Source organism: Sarcophilus harrisii, chromosome 2 (genome assembly GCF_902635505.1).
Source record: "Sarcophilus harrisii chromosome 2, mSarHar1.11, whole genome shotgun sequence".
Lineage (NCBI taxonomy): Eukaryota > Metazoa > Chordata > Mammalia > Dasyuromorphia > Dasyuridae > Sarcophilus > Sarcophilus harrisii.
In genome coordinates, this window is record NC_045427.1 from 182,432,369 (window position 1) to 182,458,557 (window position 26,189).

Consider the following 26,189-nt stretch of genomic DNA (forward strand, 5'->3'; position numbering starts at 1 on the left):
ACAGCCTCTGGGCAAAATCTCACCAATGAATTGTTTTTATATAGCTTGCAAATACAGAAACAAGATACAAGCAATATTTGACCCACAGGCTGTAGTTTGCAGAGGACTGATCTGGTTTCCTGACCTATATAGTGTATTGGGCTAAACTAGTCTCAACAGAGACAATTTGATATAATATAGATTTAAGAAGCAATCCTCTTGGTATATGGTTTCATATTTGTTAATATACTATGTCACAGCATTTTGAAGCTTGAATGATAAATCAATGATATTGCCCTAAGTTCAACTAACTTAGATCTAAGTAGGCATTCAAAATTCATCTGGAATGTGTTAAATGATCAAATCTGGTTCTAAGTTCAGTGAGACTCACTGATCAAAGAATTTCAAGAGGCTTTTTAACAGATGATTTAAAACACCTTTGCAAATATGAATATGAAATGATTAATATAATTTTCATTTTCCCGAAGATAGATAGAAGAAGGATAAAGTTGTTAAGTAGGCAAAATTTGTATTCCTATCTATCTATGTTACTTTTCAAGACTTCTCATCCCTTCTACTACCTAAACCATGTATGAATCCCAAAAGGGAACCTCATTTACTATGAGTTCTGCATCTCAAGCACATGAGAAATGTTTTGAATCATGATTCCTTCTCCAAAAAAAAAAACAATTATACAGACACAATCTACTTAATTTACATTTTTGAATCATGATTCCTTCTCCAAAAAAAAAACAATTATACAAACACAATCTACTTAATTTACATTTTAAGACCTTAAAGAAAAGAATAATGTTTTATGATTGTTTTTGCTAGAATACTGGAGTTTTCTTGAACATAGAGGCTTAAAATCCTACCTATGATAGACCCTCCAAATGATTTAGTACAATCCCCTTATTTTACAGAAGAAGCCCTAAAAGGGTAACTAGTCCAAAAATTAATTAATAATAGTATTAATAATAATAATAAATAGACAATGAGTGTGTCATTAAATTATATATTTTTGAATACTGTTTTAGCATTTTTTTTATTCTTTGTGCTATATAAATATTAGCTAATATTAGCGGTAGCAATAGTGGTAGTAATAACTCTTGCTGCTCAGTTGGTTTTCAATTTTGTCATAATCTTCTTGGGTTTTCTAACAAAGTGATTTGCCATTCCTTTCTCCAGCTCATTTTACAGATGAGGACATTGAGGCAAACAGAGTGAAATGACTTGTCCAGGATCACACAGTTAAAGTCTGAGGTCAGATCAAGATGAGTCTTTGTAGCTATAGACCTAGTACTGTATCCATTGTGCAGCAGCAGCTGCAGTAGCATTATTTTTAATAAGTTTTCATCTGATCAATAATAATATCATAAGCTTTAGCTTCTGAAGTGAAATTAGAGATTATTCAATTTAGCAATAGATTTACCCCATACATGAGAAAATTGAGTCACAAAAAGGGTAAATACCTTGACCATGATCACACTGAGAAAAAAAAAAAAGGAGTACTGAAATATAAATGTACATTTTTTGACATTTATGCCAAAGGCTTATTTTGAGAGGCATATAAACTTGTAATTTTAACATATATAATGTTATTTATTAACATCTATAAACATTTGTCAACTAAGTGACCAAGCACCAATTAACATATTAAATTCAACAATCAGAGCCAGCCTTCAGCCTTCAACTTGTCATCATATCTATCCCATGTAACCATTTTACTTTATTACTGTTATTTTAGAGGAAAAAAGTAAATAAAGGGGAAAATTCAGAAGTATAATTACTGCTTTCTAGTTCTGTGACCATCAGCAAAACAATGAGCTTTCCTTAGGAGTTTAAAATGAGAGGGTTGGGGTAGTTAATGCTAAAAGTCCTTTTTACCTTCCCTAAGATGCTATGAAAAGTAATAAATAGGCAAACAGCTGCCTGGATGCTTCTCCTCTGGCATCCTTCCAGAGATTTCTTCTAGATTGTAAGTTCCATGATAAAAAGAGACAACTAACCTAAATTCTAGCTGTTCACAAGCACACCTAGGACAGTATTCTGATAAAACTGACTCAGGCACAGGTAGTTTGGTATCTCTAATGACTCTTTCAAGTAACAGCATTAGATAATATTAAGATTAACACTAAATCTAGCTGTTTAGTTCACCATGGAATAGATATTCACCATATAAAATATGAATTTCAGAGAGAAAAGCAGGCTAAATATGCATACTAAAAAAGATATAAAATAAAGACTCACTACTCATCTTTTTTTTTTCTCTTTTAAATATTTGTCTCCTTAATGTTCCCCCAAATACATGCTCCCACATATCTCTGATAATAATCAAAATTATATAACTTTGTTTGAGCTAAAGAGAGATTTACATTCCTGAACTGCCTTTTTTTCTAAAGAAGGTTTAAAGTGTTGTAATTCACTCCTTTTCCCTATTTCCCCAAAATAATAGGACATGATGAGTCATTGCCTTTGATCCAATGGATGAACTTATAGAATTTTTTTTTTATTTAATAGCCTTTTATTTACAGGATATATGCATGGGTAACTTTACAGCATTAACAATTGCCAAACCTCTTGTTCCAATTTTTCACCTCTTATCCCCCCACCCCCTCCCCTAGATGGCAGGATGACCAGTAGATGTTAAATATATTAAAATATAAATTAGATACACAATAAGTATACGTGACCAAAACGTTATTTTGCTGTACAAAAAGAATCAGACTCTGAAATATTGTACAATTAGCTTGTGAAGGAAATCAAAAATGCAGGTGTGCATAAATATAGGGATTGGGAATTCAATGTAATGGTTTTTAGTCATCTCCCAGAGTTCTTTTTCTGGGCATAGCTGGTTCAGTTCATTACTGCTCCATTGGAAATGATTTGGTTGATCTCGTTGCTGAGGATGGCCTGGTCCATCAGAACTGGTCATCATATAGTATTGTTGTTGAAGTATATAATGATCTCCTGGTCCTGCTCATTTCACTCAGCATCAGTTCATGTAAGTCTCTCCAGGCCTTTCTGAAATCATCCTGTTGGTCATTTCTTACAGAACAGTAATATTCCATAATTTTCATATACCACAATTTATTCAGCCATTCTCCAACTGATGGACATCCATTCAGTTTCCAGTTTCTAGCCACTACAAAAAGGGCTGCCACAAACATTCGTGCACATACAGGTCCCTTTCCCTTCTTTATAATCTCTTTGGGATATAATCCCAGTAGTAACACTGCTGGATCAAAGGGTATGCACAGTTTGATAACTTTTTGAGCATAGTTCCAAACTACTCTCCAAAATGGTTGGAATTCGTTCACAACCCCACCAACAATGCATCAATGTCCCAGTTTTCCCGCATCCCCTCCAACAATCATCATTATTTTTTCCTGTCATCTTAGCCAATCTGACAGGTGTGTAGTGGTATCTTAGAGTTGTCTTAATTTGCATTTCTCTGATTAATAATGACTTGGAGCATCTTTTCATATGACTAGAAATAGTTTCAGTTTCTTCATCTGAGGAATTGTCTGTTCATATCCTTTGACCATTTTTCAATTGGAGAATGGCTTGATTTTTTATAAATTAGAATTAATTCTCTATATATTTTGGAAATGAGGCCTTTATCAGAACCTTTGACTGTAAAAATATTTTCCCAGTTTATTGCTTCCCTTCTAATCTTGTCTGCATTAGTTTTGTTTGTACAAAAACTTTTCAGTTTGGTATAATCGAAATTTTCTATTTTGTGATCAGTAATGATCTCTAGTTCTGCTTTGGTCATAAAGACCTTCCCCTTCCACACGTCTGAGAGGTAAACTATCCTGTATTCCTCTAATTTATTAATAATTTCATTCTTTATTCCTAGGTCATGAACCCATTTTGACCTTATCTTGGTGTACGGTGTTAAGTATGGATCAGTGCCTAGTTTCTGCCATATTAGTTTCCAATTTTCCCAGCAATTTTTATCAAACAGTAGAAATTATAAAATTAACCTGATTTCTGGATTAGAAAATGAATTACATTCCTACTTTGCAGCTGCCTTCTCTTTGTTAAACTGTACAGTCATGAACACATTCAAAACTGCCAAAAATGAAGCATCAATTTCATTCTCATAGGATTTAATCCATGGTATGCTTCTATCATTTTCATAGTTCCATAGAAATACAAATTTCAGTTTTCATGCATTTTGTGAATCAACTCCATTTGGAGTTTCTGCTGTCAAAAGATATTTTACCACAATTTGAAACCATAGACTGGCTTTTAAAAAGGTCACTTTTAGAGTACATTAGACCTCTTCACCTTAGTCTTGTTTTAGTAGGCCATACTTATGTCTAAAATTCTTGAGTAGATGAATAACTGTAGATTGTGAGGGCCATCAAGCCTCCATGGATGGTATTGATAGATAGATAGAAAGATAGACAGATAGACAGACAGAAAGACAGATAGATAGATGTAACCTCTCCCTCCACCATTTATCACTGCCTTTTCCTATTATCTTTGCCAATCTGATACTTGTGAAGTGGTAACTCATCATTGTTTTAATTTGCATTTCTCTAATCAATGGTGATTTAGAGCATTTTTATATGATTGTAAATGGCTTTAATTTCGTTATCTGAAAATTGTCTCTTTCTATCCTTAATTGGGGAATGGTTTGTATTATTATAAATTTGAAATCAGGCCTTTATTTTTACTGAATGTAAAAATTGTTTTTCAACTTTCTGCTTCCCTTCTAATTTTGGCTGCATTGATTTTGTTTGTGCAAAAACTTTTTAATATAAGGCAACCAATTTTTTTGGAATCCATTTAAGTAAATGTGGCAGAGGGCTACTAAAAATGTTTCTGCATTGGGTTTTTATAAATTTTGCTGAAATTTCTAGAAAAGTATAATCTTAATTGATCTTTAAACTCCCGAACCACCAGGGATTTTAATGAGAGAATACAGATCAAGCTTTCTGTATATGCTTAACTTTATAATAATTGCATCTTACAAACCACCATAATTTTAATGATTAATAAGTAAAAAGCATTAGTAATAATTGTGTATTAATCCTTTCTGGAATTGCTTGAATATTCTATGTACCTTTCTACACAATGTTTTTTTATTCTATTCTATTCAACTGAACTAAGATTTTTTTTAGTTAGTGCTTGCAAACCACCTGGCTTGGTTCTAAGAATACAAATACATACACATATAACCTCCCACTCCAAGGTTACTGTTTGCCAGGGCCATACATACCAATCTTCCCTGTATAGACATGGAGATGAGACTGATGTTAAAGGTCCAAACAGCCTTTCTTTATTGGTAATCTCAGCGGGTTAACAGAAAGCAAGAGCAAGTATCTGTATGTCTCTGTGTCTCTCTGCTTCCCTGAATCTCTCTGCATCTCTGCCTCTCTCTACTTCTCTCTGCATCCTTCTCTTTTCACCTCTGGCAAAGCTGGCCATTTATATTTACTCTCCTCTGGGATTACCCTGTGCCTAGCCCACTCAGCACTGTGTAAGTAGATCTGTGGAAGGACACCTAGAGTTAGTGCTGCATCCTAAGAAAAGATCTAGCAAGAGGACACACCCCTTGCCATCTCAAGGTAACACTTGTAAGACACAACCTCCTGCCTCAGAAGCCAAATCCCTTTTACCACCTGGGTCTACCCCACCAGTTGACATGGCATACATGACAGTTCTCAGAAGGAAAGTCTCTAACACAACACACACACACACACACACACACACATATCTATCACAGGCTCTTCTCTCAAGGAGGTTGCAGTATAATGCAGGGGAAGAGCAAGTGCAAATATCACTATGTTATAAAGGAAACAATGAGATAAGTAGAAAGGAGACGTGGAGGCAAAGTACTACTAGAAAATTAAGAGAAGATAAGGAGGTCACTTTTACCTGGTAAATTCATGGCAAATGAATAAAAACTTGATGGAAGAGCAGAATTGGAATAGTTGGCTATCTTAGTCCACAATTGAGTGCTTACTATTGTGCTAGATATTGTGCTAAGTTGATGAATTGGTAATGCAAATATTAGTAAGACAGAAAAACCCTACCCTCAAACAGTGTTTATGCTAATAGAAAAGACAATTATAATATTAACAATAATGTTGATAAAATTGCTACTATATACACTATAATAACCTACTATATGCCAGGCACTATGATGAGTGTCTTACCAGTATTATATAATTTGATCTTCACAAGCACTAAGGAAACTAAGGAAAATAGAGGTTAATTGCCTTGTTCAGGATCACTTAGCTAGCATCTGATGCTAAATTTGAACTCAGTCTTCTTGACTCCATGATCAGTGGTACAGAGCTCTGTAGTCCAGTGGAGAAAGAGGATAAGTCTGGGTAACCTCCTTAAATAGAAGTTCCAGGTGGAACCCTCTACCTTCCAGTCATAAAGAAGGGCTAAGGACAGAAGGTATTTCCAGCATATGAGTTCTAGGACTCCAGGACTGATGTAATCATGCAAGATGAAGAGGTTTCTAGGGCATAATGGAGTGGTCAAGAAGATTGAATCCTGGTGAGAAATGAAACTTTTGTGAAGTTCCATTACAGTTGTAAAATGTGATATGGACAGGTACAAATAACAGAAACAATGACACAAGAAGAGATAAACTATTTTTGCTAGGATCTGGAGTATACAAAGTATAGTATATATGTAAGAAATAAAACTAGACAGCTAAGTTTGATTCAAATTGTGAAGAACATTCCAGAAAAACTTTAGTTAGAAGGCAGTACAGGACAAGTGAAGTTTTTGTGCAGATATGAACTGTATAATTATATACTTTCTTGGGAAATGTTTTGAAGGGTGATTTATACAGGTCACATTGTTAATAGGAAGACCAGTTAGAAGAACAGTCTAATAATCCAACTATAGCAACAAAGCAAGAGACTAATCTACCTATGTCTTCTATAGGAATAGGAAGATAGGGCAAATTGTGGAAGAAATGGTAAAAGTAGATATTTTAGGATAGAAGAACATATTGATGGATAGGATAGTAGAGAGGTCAAATTCAAAGAGATGATTCAAAACACATGAACCTAAGAGAATAGATGGATGATTTTTCATCTTATCAACAGAAACATTGCTAAATGGAAAGAATATTGGGCATATGGTCAGGAAGTATCTGATAATCCTACTTCTGTCTTTACTTGTTACCTATAGACACTACTTTAAAGATTATAAAATCAAATTAGCTAATGTAGTGTATTATGCCAGCAAATAATAATAATAGAAATAGGAAATTTAGAGGAAAAAAAGATATGTTTAGTTTTGGACATGTGAATTTTTAAATGATGGAATATGTTAGATGAAACATTTAAAAATACAAGTGTGGAGTTTAGGGGGAAAGTATGGATAGATGATTGAAGTCTTAGAAGTAAGAATGTGAAAAGGAAAAAAAAAGAATGATAATATAGTATATTGGAGAATATCCATCTTTAAGGAGTAAAAGAAAATGAGAAGCACTAAAGAAAAAGTAGTCTGAGAAATAAGAGGAAAACACTGATAGTGCAAAGCTAGTGGCTGATAAATAGTAACAAGAATCTGAACTGAGTGATATAGATAGATTAAATAATTATAGGAGAAAGCAATTGCTGTAATAGTGGCAGAAGGAGGATCTTGAAATGGTAAATAAGCAACTTTTAAAAATTCTGAGCTAAAATGCTATTGTAGGGTATATTTTAAACTATGAAGGGATAATGAATATAAAATTGAAAGGCAAAATGAAATTGCAACTATTTGAAAACAAGATGAAATATGCTTTAAAATGAAGTTTGAAACAATGAAAAATACCTGAAATTATGTAAGATTATTTGGAAACATAAAAATTATGTAAGATTATTTGGAAACATAAATTAATACCTAATTTTACCCTAGTCAATCATTCCTATTGTTGTCACGGGAGCCCAGTTTCTAAAATTGTGGATCATGACCCTTATAGGTTCTCATAACTGACTGTTGGTCATGAAATTATGGTTTATTATCAATAGATGTTTGATTTATATATCTATTTTATATACTTATATACCTGGAGTCATGTGAATTTTTCTGATGGAAAAAGTTTAAGAAAACCTGGTTAAGAACACTATCAATCTCCCATGATCAAAATCTAGGTGGCATTTTCAATTCTTCATTGTCTCAGCCCCCACATCTCTCTATAAAAAATGCCTGTTAATTTTACCTTTGTATCATCTCTTGCATATGTCGGATTCTGTCCTCTCATGCTGACACTGTTCTCCTGCAGGCTCTTATCATCTCCTGCATATTCCAAGAATCTGTTAGTTTGGTTTCCAGACACAGGTCTTTCATCATTTCCCTACATCCTTCACTCAACAATACAAGTCTAACCATGTCACCTTCACATTACCATTCAACAAATTCTACTTGCACCCTGGAGCTTTCAAAATTAAATGTAAAATCCTGTTTTGCAATAAAGTACATCATAACATTTACTCCCCGAACTTTTCATTCTTCTACTTATGCCTCACCATGTATTTCGTGATCTAGTGACACAGTCTTTTTTTTTTTTTTTTTTTTTTTCTGTTCTCCAAACTAGACACTATCTTCCAACTCCTGGCATGTTTACTAACTATCCCTTATGCATGGAATATTCTCACTCCTTACTTCTTTCATTTGACTTTTCTACTTCCTTTACATTTCAGCTAAAATCTCACTTTTGAGGCAGCCTCTTCCAGTCTTTCTAATATTACTGCTTTCCCTTTGTAGATTATTTTCAATTTGTTCTGTATTTAGCTTTTTTGTATGTAGTTGTTTTCCTGTTATTCACCTTTTAAATCATGAGCTCCATGAGAGCAAGTATTGCCTATTATCTTTTATTTGTATCCCTAGTTCTTATCCCAATCTTGGCATTTAATCCCTATTAAATGTGTACTAACTGACTGACTATAATTGGCATTGTTTGTGGGCTCTACAATATTAATGTTGTCATCACTAATTATGAGCATTCACTATGTCATAATAATAATAATAATAACAATAATAATAATGTGAACACAAGAAGAGAAGTCTTGTCAGAAGCTTAGGACACTGTGAAACTACTGATCTTCTATCTGTCTCTCATACATAAAAGATAAAGAAAAAAGCAAATCTTCCATACCTGGAAGTTATAATCTAGCTCCAGAAGATAGCATGTACATATCTTGTTATATGCAAAAGATAAACAAGAGAATTTATGTGGGAACTAGGCACTACTAAACAAGTGGTGAGAATCAGGAAGCTTTCATGTCAAAGTTAAGCTTTAGGATAATTTCAGGAAGACCTGGAATGATTTATATGTACTGATGCAATGTGAAATGAGCAGAGCAAGGTCAACATTGTACGTAGTAACAGTAATATTTGTACGGTGAACAATTTTGGATGACAACTTGCTCTCAGTAATATAATAATCCAAGACATTTACAAAAAAAACTTATAATAAAATATTATCTTTCTCCAAAGAAAGAACAGTTGGAGTCTAACCGCAGATTGAAGCATACTTTTATTTAACCTTCCTTATTATTTTGGGGATGTTTTTTTGTCTGCAGTTTCTTTTGCAACATGTCTGATATGGAAATGTTTTGAATGAATACACATGTATAATCTATACCAAATTGCTTGCCTCTTCAAGGAGAGCTTTGGAAGGGAGAGAGAAGGGAAAAAATTTAGAACACAAAAGAAAGTTAAATGAATGTTAACTTTTTTGTTTACATTTAATAGAGGAAAAATTAAAAAATTCATGAAAAAGTGCAATTTTGTGGGGGAAAAAAGAAGATATTGTTTATTACCTGAACCCTGAAGGAAACTGGTATTTTCAAAAATGAAAAGTAAAGAAAGACTATGTCCTAGGCATGTGGGATAAGGAGTAAGAACAGTAAGAAATCTAGGTTGTTTGGGCCAAAGTGTAACTTTGTACATAGTGTATAGGAGATCAGTAGTGTCAGTGCTTCAGCGATATAAAGAAGGAATAATAATAAAGATTCTGCAGAGTAACATAGTAACAAGTACCTGCTCCCTAATTTCCTTTGCTCTATCTCCCCTCTATAAATGACATTATGGATTTAACAGTGTAGAAAAACCTGAAAGATTAGATTATGTCAGCATAGTCATGGGCATCATTGTTTCTTCTTGGTTTCTGGTTCATAAAAAACCCTGGCTTGGGAAACAATACATCTGAATTCTAATCCTAAAGGATCCAGTTTTAGGCATGTAATCTAAATTCCCTTGTACCTCATCTAGAAAATGAGGAATTCTAAGGACCCATCTGTTATTCTAAGCTTTGACAAGGAAGAAGGTAAAAATAAAACAGACAAATAGGCTGTAAGATATGATAGGGTGAGGGAGTTTCAAAAAGAATATAAACTGATACAAAGTGAAGTGAACAGAACTAGGAGATCATTGTACACTAACAATGATATTATAATAATGATCAACCATGAAAGATTTAATTATTCTGATCAATACAATGGTTCAACATAGTTCTGAAAGATTAATGATGAAAAAAAATTTTATCCAACTACAGAGAGGACTGATGAACTGAGTGTAAATTGAAATATATTTTTCACTATTTTTTTTATTTTTTGACATGAATGATATGAAAATTTTTTATGATTTCACATGAATTGATAACATATTGCTTGTTTCTTCAATGAATAGTCAGAGACTGGAAGAAGAAAACAAATTTGGCTCTCAAAATTGAAACATAGAATGATAATAAATGATAAATTTTAAAATAAAAAAAATTAAGAAAATGCAAACTTTACTGGGAAGTTAGAAAAATTAAAGCTGTAATCGCCCCTTCTAAGTTCATAGACTCTTTGAAATCTCTTCATGTGTCTTTAAGGTAAAGCATAGACCTTAAGTTAAAAACCTCTGAATTAAAGTAAAGCATGCTTAATGAGGCATCTGTGGCACAATAGATAAAATGCTGGGCCTAGGGTCAGAAATACCCGAGTTACAATTCAACTTCAGACATTTAATAGTTGGGTGATCCTGAGTAAGGCATTTAACCTCTGTTTGACTCAGTTTCCTCAACTATAAAAATAAAGATTTTACTTTGGAAGGTGTTGTGAGGATCAAAAGAAATACTATTTGTAAAGATGTTTGCCATAGTTTGTAGAATATATGTTCTATATTAATGCTTATTTCCTTCCCTCTGACCTTTTCCTTCATCCAAGGACAAACTTAGGTAAATTAGCAGAGACTTTTAAGCAGGATCTGAATAACAGACTTTTCACCACAGAAATTTTCAAAAATCATTTAATCAAAATATAGTTGCCCTTAACCTTATCACAACAATTATTAATATAAACCCTCCTGCTATGTCTCAGTATGAGAACTATGTCTGTGGAGAGAGATTGATGAAACTTCTATTCCCTAAGGTACCACAGTGAATTATAGAATGAAAAGATATCCAAGGAGGCCATATGATTCAGAAGAAAGAGACAATGTTTAAATCTAGTTTAGAATTGATTTAATTTTACAACAGATAATAGTTTCCCAGTGATATAATGATTGGTGTGTACTCAGTGTACAGCATATAAGCAAGAAGCTATCAGGACCAGAGACAGAAGCCCTCTCTCAGAAGCAAGACGGATTCATTCCAACTTTAACCTTGGTGCTGGCTGGAGACATTTGGAAGAAGAGAAGCCGAAGCTGACAGAGGCAGAAGATCAGTGGCAAGAGCTCTTGGACTCTAAGAAAGTAACTGGGCTATTTTTGAAGAGACAATAAAAGACTTAAACTTTTAACACCTGGCTGCATTTGGAGTGATTATTACTCTGAACGGAAACTAAGGCTGCCTCCAGAAAACCTCCCCAAGAAACCTGCTGCCAGAGAACCATCATATATTATAGAAAAAGAAGAACACCACAGTGATATAACAAACAATATGAATATACATGTCCATAAGTCCTAGAAGGAGGGTATATAAATAACAATCACACATACACTTCCTTCAGCAGCCAAGAGATAGTCCAAAACCAATCTATCGTCCATCATTTCATATGTCAGGGAATGCAATGATTCCTGCAGATTTTGACGTCCCGCAACTTTGCTAAAGTAATCAATTATTTCTAGTATGTTATTAGTTGATTTTCAAGGGTTCTGTAAGTATACCATCATATCATAGACAAAGAGTGGTAATTTGATTTCCTCATTACGTATTCTTGTAAAGTCCGGAACAGCTCTCTCAAAACCTGTTGAGCTTCTTTTGTAAGTTTAAAGTTTTGTGAGTTTAAAGCAGTATCTTACCTTAAAATGTCATATAATGGTTGTAATCAATAAGTAATTAAGTCTTAACACTGCATGCATCCTTTGGATATCTCCTCTCAATTTTTGAAAGTCAGTTAAGGTATTCAACTTCTCTGTTCTTAAAGTTTTTGTACTGTGAGCACCTTAGGATATACTTCATATCCTAAATATTGAAAAGGAGTGTGTCTTTGAATTTTTTTCTGGAGCTATATGCAATTTGTAGTTCCTTTGTGTTTCTATGGTCTTTTGTAGACATTTTTCTAATATTTGCTCCTCAGGTGCACACCCCAAGGTAACATCCATGTAATGTAACAATACAACTTTTGGAAATGCTTTTCTTACTGGAGTAAGGACGGCAGACACACACATTTGACACATAGTAGGGCTATTTTTCATTCCCTGTGGCAAAACTGCCCATTCATATCTTTTTAAGGCTCAGCTAAATTAAAGCTGGATACTGAAAAGGCAAATCTTTTTATATCCTACTTATCTTGAGGGATAGAATGGAAACAATCTTTAATGTCTGTAACACAAAGAGGCCATTCTCTAGGCAATTGAGTAGGAGATAGAAGTCCAGGCTGAAGAGTTCCCCTAGTTTCCATCTGATCATTTACTTTTCTTAAATCAGTGAACATCCCCCATTTTCCAGATTTCTTTTTTACAACAAACACTGGGGAATTCCAAGGACTTAGAGAGAGTTGTAAGTGTCCTTGGTCAAGTTGCTCTTGTACTATATCTAATAAGGCCTGAATTCTATCACCCACTTAGGACCACTGGTCTACCCACACTGGTGTATCAGTTTTCCATTGAATGGGAATAGATGAGAGTGCAGGCAGGCCTTCAATAGCAACCTTGTCTAAAAAGCCAAAGTATTCAATTATAATCCTAACTGTTGTAAGATGTCTCTTTCCCATAAATTGATGAGTTTTTTCTACTACAAACAGAGCAAAAACTCCTGTTTCACCTTCAATTATCCACCTCATAGGTGTAGCACTAACTCCTGCTGCTATTGATCCTCCTATGCCAGACATATAGGTGTCTGCCTTAATCTTTGGCCAATGATGTCCAATTAGCACCTCTAATGACTGTACAATCTGAACCCTTTCAATGGTATGCCATTTACATAGATAGTGAGCATAGGATAGTCAGCTGTAATAGCTGCAGTCCAAAATATTCCTGGATTCTATCGTTGGGAGTCAAAAATCTGTACAAATATCACCAAATTGCCTATTAGAAGTGTGTATCGGTAAATATGATACTACTACTTCTCCTGGGGTGATAAGTTACACATTGTCTACCTGTATTAGTGAGTGGTAATTAGCTACACATTCCCCAATTTCCCACATCAGTGTAGGGATGAACACTGTTTTGTAAGCACTCTCAGGAGATGAAATGGTCAAGTCTACTTTCCCTGGAGGCAAGGATCTATAGGACAGACAGGGACAGATTTCACCTCTCCAGGGGATATCTCAGTAGTCCTAGCTGCATACAACTCTAATCTCCCCAATTGTACCAATCGTAATCCCTTTCTCCCATCAGGTTGCTTCTTGGATAATTGATCATATTGGAGTACTGAACTTCTAGAGACTTTCTGGTTGTAACACCAGCTGCTATCATGTCCCAATTGTTTTGTTGTTGTTGTTGTTGTTGTTGTTGTTGTGGTTTGTTTGTTTGGTTTTTTTGGGTTTTTTTTTTTTTGGCCTGAGGACCTAGAGCTAGGCCTGGCTTCCCATTTCCTTGAGGTAATCTACATTCTGATGCCCAATGGCAGTCTTTGTTGCATTTTGGGCATGGGATTTGGGGTCTTCTTCTCCCACCCTGGTTTTTCACTCTATCTTTGTGCCAACATTGAGCTTTCAAATGCCTAACTTTACCATATTGAAAGCATTGGCAAGTCTCTCTGGAAGTCCCTTGCCAAAAGGGACCCTGTCTTCCCATGTTCAGATCTTGGGAAGTCTGCATCATAGCCTGGGTATAAAAGGCATTTGTGCCCACTGTGGCACAGCATCTTATGATCTCTTCTAAGGGACCATCCTTGTGTAGTCCTAGTATAATTCTTCTACAAACCTCATTAGCATTTTCTTTAGCAAGTCACCTTATCAAAATGTCTGTTACTGCATTTTCACCATTAGTTCTTGTGATAGCTGTCTGCAAACGTCCCACAAAGTCAGCAAAGGGTTCATTTGGCCCTTGTGTTATTTTGTGAAGGCCTCACTCTTGTCATCTTTATTGTGGAGAGAAGCCCACGTTTTGATAGCATTAGCAGTGATTTGATCATATGCTGCTTAATTAATCTGTACTACAATGTCTGCATAGGAACCTACACCTGTTAGAAGGTCACAGGTGATTGCAGTATAAACTCCACTTTGACTATTTTGTTGGGCTTGTAACCTACAGAGCTCAGTATATTCAGAAAGCCACAACGAGTTTTGTCCAGGTTCTAAACATGTCCTTGCTATAGATTTTCAATCATTAGTGGTTAAAATTTCAACAACCAAATTCTCTAATATTTTCTTAACATAAGATTATGTAGACCCATAAAGAATGCAAGCTTTTTCAGATCTTTGATAATTTCCAGATTAAAGGATTGTATTTTTTTTTTTTACCAAAATAGTCAAACTCTTCAATTACAGGGTACATTCCTATTCTCAAATCAGATGTATCCTGCCCTTCCTCTTTAGCTTTAATTAGTGCTCTTTGTAGTTGTGTCCTAGGGGGTGGACAAAGCTGCTTCATGGGTGGTGCTGATGGTGTCACTGCCCTTCCCCCTTCCTCCTTCTCCTCCTTCCATCCATAGAGGTGAAATTGAAGGAGAACTATCAAGAGATGGGGAATGCCCTAATGGCACCTGCTTGGGTATAACTGAGTTGTGAAAGTGAGAAGCACCACACTCTTCAAGTTTATCTGCATGGTACTTAAGATCCACCTCTCCATGCCTTTCAGCTGCTTTGTCAGTACCATCTCCCTCCTCTCTTCTTTCTCCCCACACTTCCTTGTCTGGCTGTTCTCCTTAAAACTTTTCCTTTTTTTTTTTTTTTTTTTTTTTTTTTTTTTTGTAGAACTTGTGGGATTCTTTGAACCCAATTGTATTATATTGTACATAAAGAATGTTTCCTCAGGAATTGAATCTGTACCCATAGCTTCATAATGTCCAAGTAGTTGCTCTCCCATTAGTTCCCACATATCTGGATATATATATATATATATATTTTTTTTTTTTTTCTTTCTTAGATAGCCAAGGAGACATGCACTTTAATATATTTAAGAGTTCAGTGATCTGCCTCTGAGTTACCAACAAACCTTGCTTCTTTATTAACCTAACTATACATTCTGCATATTTTCCTTGTGTTTGAGGACACTCTTTTCTTAGAATTTGCCCCATTTTACCTAAAAAGCAAAAGTGACTAGTTTAGCCCTACCAAAGTTTCCTGCTTGTCTATTTTTAATACTCACCCTATTTCCAAGTCACAGGGGACTTCTCCATTGAGCTTACAATTCTGTCAGTTGAACTGCTTTGTGCTCTGCTTTGCAAGGCCCTGCATTTCTAGGGCCCCACATTTTGGCTGGCAAAATGTTATGTCCTGATTAGCTCTCTGGAGGACCCCAGGATCAGCCTGAGTTCTTGGTTTTAGTGGGAGAGTGAAGGAGGTAGGAGAGTTACCACATGGCTAGTCAAAGATGGAGTCTGGAATCTGGCAACTTCTCTTGTGTCTGGCTGAGAGAGCTGTGGCTAAGAGAGAGTTCCCAGTTGTCCCAGCCCTTAAATACTTCAGTAAGATTACATCACTACACCACATTGAGCACATTCATCACATTAAGTATCACACTAAGTATGTGCTTAGCTAGAGAATCATTATCTCATAAATACTACTGAATCTTAAGTATACCTCTTCAGAGTTCCTGCCCTTTACATAGGACATTAAACTTATTCTATTAAACTAGAGGAAAAAACCTAACACTGTAAAGTAGAAATTATGAGAAGAAAAATTTCAGATCAATAAAAGGACATTAAAAAGTATGATACATCTGAAAATGGGATAGGCTTGCTTTGAAGTTAATGAATTTTATGTTACCATAGACTTTCAAAAGGAAGTTGGATAGTACATTTGGTAACCCAAGTAGGCAATTATTAAGTATCAACTTGTGTGATAGATACTTTTGAAATGATTTTTTCTTTGTTTAATTATAATATTAATAATTGGATATTATGATCTATGATGTCATTTGCAAGTTGCTGTTTCTATGATTCTTTAATTATATGACAAAATAGAAATCTATACATAAAAACTAATTTAGTCAAAACTATTCAGCAATACAATCATGCATATTTATGCTTATACATAGAGATTTAAAATAAATAATTATACCTATGCTATCTCACTGATATGGATACTAACTCCAGTGGTACAGACCCCAACTAAGCCTCCATGTATCAACTTTTTTTTCCAATACCTGGTTTTTGTCCTTCTTGATAATCCACCTAGTTGACAGACAAAATCAATGAATCAAATGAAATAATATTTCAAAGCATTTTTCAATGCTTAGAACATGGTAGGTACTTAATAAATACATGTTCCTTCCACTTCTGTGGGTAACAATGCAACATTTGGATTGGCCATGAATTATCTTTTGCTTTCTTTATATAGCCTTTCAACTTTCTTTACTGAGAATCCATTGCTTAGATTTATGTCCCTTCTACTCATACAAGGGTCCTCTTCTAATGCTTCCTTAAGGTATAAATGAGATTCTGGACCCTCAAAGGCTCTGTGAGTACGATAGAAATTCTATCAAGCTAGTTATTGTAGCAGGAGGATAGAGATGGGAAGAGTGTTATTTGAAGACTGGCCTAGCTATATTCCTGGAGTGTCATGATCAAATTGACTGCAGAGTATTAGTTTTCTTAACCACAGCAGTTCTCAAAAGACCATTTAGTTGAGGGGGAAAGCAATTAGCTGCATTGGTAGAGGAAGTAACTTACCAACAACTTTTCAGATTCTTTATGTATTTCTTTTGGCTATTCAAAAGAATAGCCTGCAAATAAGAAATTCCTAATGTGCTTCTTTCCATTGGATTATTCAATTTAATGAGAAATTTTGCCATTTGAAAATGAAACTACTGATTACACAAAGCCTGTAAACTTATGGCAGCTCCTTAGACAGATCCATTGACAATCAAAAGAGTTTAATCAAAACAGTTCCATAAAGGGGAAAAAAGTTGAAGAAATACTGTTGCCCAGATTATGACATAAGGTTAAATGTGTAATGCAATGAGTCCAGCAGGATACATTATATATTATACATATGCATATACAGAGGGAAGAGGGGTAAGGAGATGAAGTCAAGATGATAGAGTGAGAGGAAGCAGTATAGCCAAGCTTCCCACCAAACTTTCTCTACAATGCTCTAGAAAGCATAAGGACAATGTCTAAATGAGAAAGCTAAGAGAATGTCACAGTAGATCATTTTTTCCAGCCAGGGTGCCTTAGTAAGACAGACAGAATAGTCTGTAGATTCTGGAGATAGAATCTGAAAAAATAAATCAAAATGTGATATACCTAATAGGAAAAACAGCTAAACTGGAAAATTGATTGTGGACTACTTGCAAGTCATGAGTAACAATGACAACAAAAATTAATAACTAGAATTATATTTCAAGAAACCTTTAAAGTTTCCAGGTTTCTGAGAACCAGAAGGCAAAATAGAAATTGAAGGAATGTGCATACCATGTCCAACAAAGAATAACTACCTCTAGCAAATCTTAGAATTGTTCATTAACAAGACAGGGGACTTCCAAACATTCCTGGTGAAAAGAACAGAAATGATTGGAAACCTTGAAATGAAACAAAGGAATGACCAGTCAAAATGTATTGAACAAGGTTAAATTGTTTACATATTCATTTTAGTGAAATGATATCTGTAGCTCCTCAGAACTTTTTCATCAAGAGTCACAGAGGGAGTCTAATTACAAAAGTTATTTGTTATATTTTGATTACCTCAAAAGAACAATGGAAAGAGTGGAGAAGAGGAATAGACTAGATGAGGGAGGATAAAAAGGAAGAATGAAGAAAAATATTTGATATAAAAGAGATACACAAAGAAGAGATTATGCAGTAAGGAGGAGTCAATAGACTGAATGGAGTGGATAGACTTGAAAATTCATTGTCATCTACTCTGGTAAAAGAGGAAAGAATACACATTAGCACTTGCAAGTAGATATAAAAATGTATCTCACTTAAGAAAATAGAAAGGGAAAGGGTTAAGGGAAAGGGGAAGGAAATAGAAATGACTGGAAAATAAGGGAGTTAGAAACAAAATAGATTCTTAAAGCAAGGAGTATAGGCATCACTGAAGATAAATGATAAGTTGCATCCAGAATTAAATAACAGGAAAAGAGTGGGCTAGATTGAAATGTGAATTCACAAATCATATTACCAGAGAAGAATGAAGCAGAAAAAGAGGACTGACGATAAATATTGCTACAGTAGATGGAAATTTTTAATAAAATTATCACCAAAAGAATATAGAAAGATCTGAAAAAACAAATTAATGGGAACAAGTTGAATTTGTACTAAAGATGAAAGAATGGTTAAAAGTTACAAACATCACATAATCCAGTAATTTTTTTTAAAAAAGAAGAAACAACTGAGATTTGATTCATCAAAATATGCAGAAAAAACCTTAGAAGAAAATATGCATTTGTACTAAAAATAAAAACTTTTAAAAAGCATTGAAAACCTTCTTCCTTTTAATATTTTTATTCTGAAATTGAACCTTAAAAAAGAAATTACCATACATAAAGCATAACAGTAAACACTTAAAAATGAATTATAATTAAAATGACTAATCTCATCACATAAAACTTAATTTCTTTTTTAAAAAATGAAACATATAGTAAATTATACCGAATTTAGAAGCTTACTTTCAGGGCTGTCAGGTTTGTTATTTTATTCTGAACTTCATTCTGTTATCTGAACTTAAAAATGCTTTAATAATCATCTTTCCTTTGGTTTGGTTGGCAATAGTATCTCTGATTCCTAGTTCCTACCAATTTCCTGCCCTCTACCATTACAAATGCAAACAAACAAAAAGCAAACAAGCCCACAATTCTTGTAACAAATAACTAGAATCAAGCAAAATAGTTCAATAGATTTGCCTTATTCAAAATGCTATATTTCAATATTCAACTGAAGTTATCACCCTTCTCTTAGCATTGTTCGTTATCAGATTTTTGAAGTCATGGTTGGGTCCTTGCATTGATCAGTTCAAAATGCTTTCAGCGTTGTTTCTGTTTGTATGTTTAAAATGTTGTTCCTGTTGATTTTTTTTTCTTCTGGTTTTTCTCACTTCTTTTGCATTAGTATATACAATGTTGTCTCTCAAAAGAGTGTAAGCTTCTTGGGGACAGAACTCTTTTTTTTTTTCTTATGTGTGTTTGTGTCTCTGTATGTGTATGCATCAGTCTGTCTGTGTGTCTGTCTCTCTTTCATCCCCAGAATCTAACTCAGTGCCTGGCAAAAGCTAGTGCTTGATAAATGCTCTTTAAGAAATTATTGATGTAATTTGAAATAGTTCTACAAACTGGAATCAGACAAGAAAAATAAATTAATTGCATAAATATCCTCAAAAAAGACTTAGTCATTCTAATTTACAGGTGATTTATCTTTTGCTTGGCCCCAGAGGATTAGCTAAAAAAATCAATTATTAATAATTTCAGCAAAGAAGTCATATGTAAACATTTTGAAAATTCATCAACATATATTTATGTTACATAAATGTTGATTTTATAAATACTATACTTGTTGATGTAGATATATGATGTTGTTGTCTGTCCTTTGTTCTTAAAGAGGACTATGACTTCAGGTATGTTATGCCATGACATGTAAGTGAATTGGATTTTAGTGAGAGAAGTCTGTGCAAGGTCACCTACCTCACTTTTCCCTTCAGAGCCATCTGAGTCCAGTGATAAGATATAGATCAGGACAGCTGGAGATGTTCCTGAATGAGATATAAATATGTAGTCATTGATCAACTAGCAAAAAATTCCAGGCCAAGCCCACTTGGTCTTTTTCCTGACCTTGATTGCCTCAGACAGAATGCAAAGAGCAATTGTTGGTGTTTTGTCCAGAAACCTTAAGGATCATTCCCTCCCAAATTGATTTCCTTTTATTTTGTTTTATTTTATTTATTTGTTTCTTTGTTTATGACTAAGTAAAAAAGGCTATTCTTTATCTCTTCTTTTGCTTACCTAAGTTTAATTACTAAATAAGTACTTAATTATTAAATAACTGAGACTTATTAAATACCTTAACTTAGAAAGGCCAATGTTTCCCACCACATCCAGAGCCATCTCCAGTTGTCTTGATCTATTTCTGTCCATTAGATTCAAATGATTATGGAGAAGAAACTGAGATTGATGACCTTGTACAGACCTTCACTCAAATCCAAATTACTTGCATGTCTGGCATCACTTCCCTAACATTATTGTTATCATTGAGAACAAAGAACAAATAAGATATATAGTAATATTCCTTCTATAGAACATTGGGTAGCTACAATATTCACAAGAGAAGATAACAGCATATCAACACATATTCAAGATTTAAATACAATTAAAATCACTCTACCTAAATAAAAGAAGATAGAGATTGGGGGAATATTTGTTTCTCATGGTTGTGTAATAGCAATATAGTAAAAAGGAAGGAGGCAAGGTTTATAATCTCAAGAGAAACAGTGAAAAGAAAGAATAATGAAAGTAACAAGGAAGAAAGTCGGTGGTCATAATTGTTGAGGTTTGGTGCAGGACAGGGAATTGTGGGAACCCCCTTCTGGTCAGCTCTGATCCTTTGTAAATGAATTTATGAACCTGAAAAGTTAGACTGGCAAAAAAAGTTTTTATTTGCACTGGGAAGTCAGCTTTTGCAGGATGACTTCCTTAGTGGCAAGGTCCTAAAAGAGAACTAAAGGTCTAGCAGAGAAATCCTCTCAGAGAAAGAGAAAGTTTCTAGCATAGAAATCCTGCTAGAGAGGTAAAGAGGGGTAAGGTCCTGTTAGGGAAATACAAGAAAGAGACAAAGAGAGGTTAATGCTGAAAAGAGAACATCTGTTCAGTGGGAAGAGAGTGCCTCACAGGCAGCTATGCCAAGGGAGGTGCCTTGGCCTGGCATGATTCCTGCTTTTGTCCTCTCTGCAAGGAATTGAGCTTGTTATATGGGTAGCTCTTGCTGGAGGCTGGGAGCAGTTTGATTTGAAATCAGAATAGAGAATCTTCTAATTGAATGAGTGTCCCTGGACTAATCTCCAACTCAATAGAGGTCAATAAAAATCTAATTCTCTAGCTTGGGATAAATAGGAATGGTTCTGGACTCAACTAGTCCCATCCAGATAACAGAATGAAATCACTTTATCTTGATTCCCTGGGGCTGGTTTCTCATGGGAGAGCTTCTCTGAAGGAGTTTCTCAAGTGTTCCCCCCAAAGTCAGAGAGAGAGAGTGAGAGAGAGTTTCAGGGCTTTCCTCATCATAATGAGTTATTTTATATATCCAATTTTCTAATTCTTCATAGCGTAGTAAAGACTACTAATTTTGAAGAGGAAATTGTTATCCCATGGCATTTCTGCTTGGCAGAGAACAAGTTGTCAGATCTTAGAGAAAAAAAAAATTTTTTTCCCTAATGGTCTAATAATTAATGCTGTCTTTGGTCTAGCATGCTCCCCTAAATGCTCTTCATTATGGTATATTATATCATTAACTACTCCTTTTTATTCTTGAATTCCTTTCATCTCTTCCAATGCATTACAATGAAGTAAGTAAAATGTATGATGTTATAGAAACAGAAAAGTCCAAAAATAAAGAAATCTTAGCTAATTCTTTATGGCTATAGACAAGCCACTCAAATTTCATGAGAATAAATTACCTTATCAGTAAAATGGGCTTAGAAATATCAGTATGGTGACTTCATAGATAACTTAAAAATCAAAGAGTAAATTTTTAAAACTTCAAAGTGCCATAATGTAATATTATAAAGTAACTAAATAATATAATATTCCAATTAATAATAGTAAATAAAATAGGAAATTTCATTTTGTATTAAAAATATCCTTCAAAAATTATAAATATAATGCTTCAAATAATGAATCTTTACTATCAAATAGTCATTTTTTTTAAGTTTAGTATGAACACATTAAGTATTTATATTAAAACTATTTCCCTTAAAATAATTTATCATGTTTGAGATGTTGATTTCATTTTGATTTTGTTTGAATCTGAGTTGGTAAATAAAATTTTCCCTGTTTTTGGGAAAGGATATGCCTCCCTTTCATCTATTAATCTTAATTATTACATATCTATCTGAAATATTTTATTATTTAAAGGTTTGTATTTAACAAACAAAGCATAGCAAATGCTATGAGGTCTATATAGTCAGAGTTTGGTGCAACTAGGCAATTATTGCATTTGAGAGTGGTGCCACTTATAAAAATTATTTAATTAACTTTGTGTCACTGTGTGTATTTTTCTGTTGTTTTCTTAAGACAAAATTACACTTTTCTTACATACCTAATTTAGATGTAAATGTTATGTTATTTCCAGCACCATTTATAAGTTTGCTAACTTTAATTCAGCAAAATCTCATGCCAAAGGCTTGTTAAAACAATTTTTCATTAAAATAATTATCATTCCTATATTTTATTTTAAATTGTTATTTATTCAAGAATACATTTCTGTGAATACATGAAAGTATGATTCTGCATTATGCTCCCCAGGCTTTCTTCTTTGCCCACAGAAAAATTTCCAATTCGTTAAAACTAGTAAAACCAAGTAAGAGCAATTACAGAGAAAGCAGAGTTACATTTAGCTAGGTTTTGGAAAGAAATGGTCAATTTTCTCTTATTAGAGCTCTCAGGAAAAAAAAAAAGAGCATGTGATCATTTATTACTTATTTCATACAAGGCCTTCATGTTAAAGATAGGCTAAATGGCCTTATGGTGCTTTCTTATAATTTTGTTTAGGTGCTATCTCCTAATTGAGGTTTTTTCCTAATGTTTTTCCTCCCTTCCTCCCAATTATTAGTATTTTTCCTTGTCCATTGCTTTATTGTTGTTGTTGTTCAGTCAGTCAATCGTGTCAGTTATGTCTGATCTTTAGGAATCACAGTTGAGATTTTCTTGGCAAAAATACCAGAGTGATTTGCAGTTTCCTTCTCTAGATCATTTTAAAGATTAATATAAAATGATTAAGGTTAAGTGACTTGCCTAGGTTCAGATAGCTAATAAATGTTTAAGTCCAGACCTGAACTCAGAAAAATGAATCTTTCTGATTGCTGACTTTGCATTCTATCCATCGTGCCACTTAGCTATCTATTTAATATATACTTTGGATTTATTTGTGTTTATATTATATCTCCCCCCCATTTACTTTATCTGTGACCTTGTTCTAAAAACTAAAAAAAAAATTATAAATTTTTCAATAAAGACAAAATTGGGTTAAGGTAGGGAAAATATTTTTATTTTATTTATTTGACACATTAAACAAATGGCATATATATATATATATATATATATATATATATATATATATATATATATTTATACACACATATAAATACAAAGGTATAAAGATATGTAAAGGGATACATTTAGATTTAAAAAATAAATTTGACAGCTGTAAGAGGGGAGAGATGTGTTTACACATCAGTGATTCTAAAAAAAATTTGGGAGAAGGGTTAGATGTCTTCAGTTTGCCACATGCATACATATTCATATACAAAAACATACATGAAATAAAAACAAAACAATCATCTGGTAGGGATCAGGAAAGACCTGTATTGTCTTGTATATGAACTACTTGTACTGATAAGGTGTTCAAATTTTATCCTAACTACTATCAAGGAGGAACTTCTTTCCAGTTCCCACATTTTACATATATTCATAGTAATTTATAATGATACCCCTGCTGAAGATATCAGGAAAGTATAGAATGTCCTATATGGGAAGAAAATGGTTATACTCCAATGGATCTGTGTTCTCAGTGATGTGACTATTCCCTCTCAAAATGCAAATAGTAATCTATGTAGGCAAGTCTATTTTGTACAACTTTCAATTATGTCTTATCATGAATTAAATGTAGAATATTCATTCAGTCTACTGAGGCTTTTTCCTCAGTAGGTGAGGACACCCAAAGGGCAATAGAGAAAGGTATACATAGTGGGTTTGAACAGACTACAAAACAATTCAATTGAGTATTATGAAGGATGAATGCTATAAATTATATAACCCAGAAAATGATTGACCAGGGGAAAAAAGATAGATTGGTCATATACCTAGATACAGAGATAACATTTGATAACACACAAGCTCCACTGGTACTCATGCAAAGTTAGAAAACTAAATGGAAAAATGAAAAAAAAATGGGAAAAAGCCTCAGTAGACTGAATGAATATCCTACGTTTAATTCATGAGAAGACATAATTGAAAGTTGTACAAAATAGATAGACTTGCCTACATAGGTTACTATTTGCATTTTGAGAGGGAATAGTCACATCACTGAGAACACAGATCCATTGGAGTATAACCATTTTCTTTCCATATAGGACATTCTATACTTTCCTGATATCTTCAGCAGGGGTATCATTATAAATTACTATGAATATATGTAAAATGTGGGTATGTAATATTTTCTGTCATACAGTAATCATCTTGAGATAAACCTCTTGCTTACCCTAGATGTAATTAATTCTCCCATCCCCTCAAGGAATGTTACTCTAAAGGACTGAGTTAAACAGTACTCTTTTTCTGCATCAATGACCAGGCAACAAGAACTAGTTTTACTCAAATTTTGTGTATAAACATAAATAGTTATTATGACATTAAGTGATTCTTCTATAAATTAAGTGCATAAAAGATCTGTGTGGATTTTGTGACATCTATTTTAAGTCTGCCAGTTCTTTTCTTCACTTTTTTATTTATTCATTCATTTATCATTTATTGATTTTACTTACATGTTTTCAGCTGTCCCAGATTATATAGAGGCTGAGTTATAAGTGATGTGCAGAAAAATAATAATAACAACAATGGTGATAGTAATAAAATCTAGCATTTATATAGCATTTTAAAGTTTCAGTGATTTAAATGCTTTTACTCAATTGATCCTTATAACAAACCTGTGAATTTTGTACTGTTATTATTTTCTCCATTACACAAATGAATATATATATATATACATATATATATAATATGTATATATAAAGGTAAGTTATATGCCTCGTGTCTTACAGAGAGCAAATCAGGATTTAAACTCAGGTTTCCCTTTTTCTAAGTACCATGTTCTATCCTCTTTGCACCAGCTATCTGCCTAAATAAATTAAGTGTTATTTTGTGAAAGTGATTCATACTATAAGGTCACATCATTGAAAAAAGAGACATACTGGGAGAGGGGAAAATTAATATGCATCAAAACTTTGGGAGCTAAAAATACTATTTCTAAAGAGTTGCAAGAACAGCATGAATGAAAAATGAAACTTTTGGGTAGGTGCAAATTGTCTTCCTGGTTTACCATTTCTCTTCTGTACTATTACAATATCACATTTCCTAATATTCTAAGGAAGCCTGGAAAAATACCAGTTTGTGAAAGGCTTGTAATATAATAGAAACTCTGTGAGGCAATGGATTGCTGATCTACTATGGAGGACTTGGGATATCTGTAGTTTTAGAATTGTTTTAGAGCTAGAAGGGTGTTTAGATATCTTTCATTCCAGACTCCAAACTTAGTTATTCAGATTCTAAAAATCTGTTGCTTTTCCACTCCATCATACTGCTCATTGATATGTATTATGAAATTCTCAAAAATTACTTAAAATCAAATTTAATTTTAATTTACTTTCATTTAAAAAGTGATTGACAGCACCTTGATATAAATGAAAGGAAAAAGAGGTATTATGAAAAATAAGATTCTGTTATTCCTC

At 33.6% G+C, this 26,189-nt stretch overlaps 1 protein-coding gene across 2 annotated transcripts in view; it reads left to right on the forward strand.

Annotated features, from left to right (window-relative positions):
- Positions 1-26,189, forward strand: part of SNTG2 (syntrophin gamma 2) — a 628,864-nt gene that overhangs the window by 327,758 nt on the left and 274,917 nt on the right. The gene's annotated exons all lie outside the window — the stretch shown is intronic.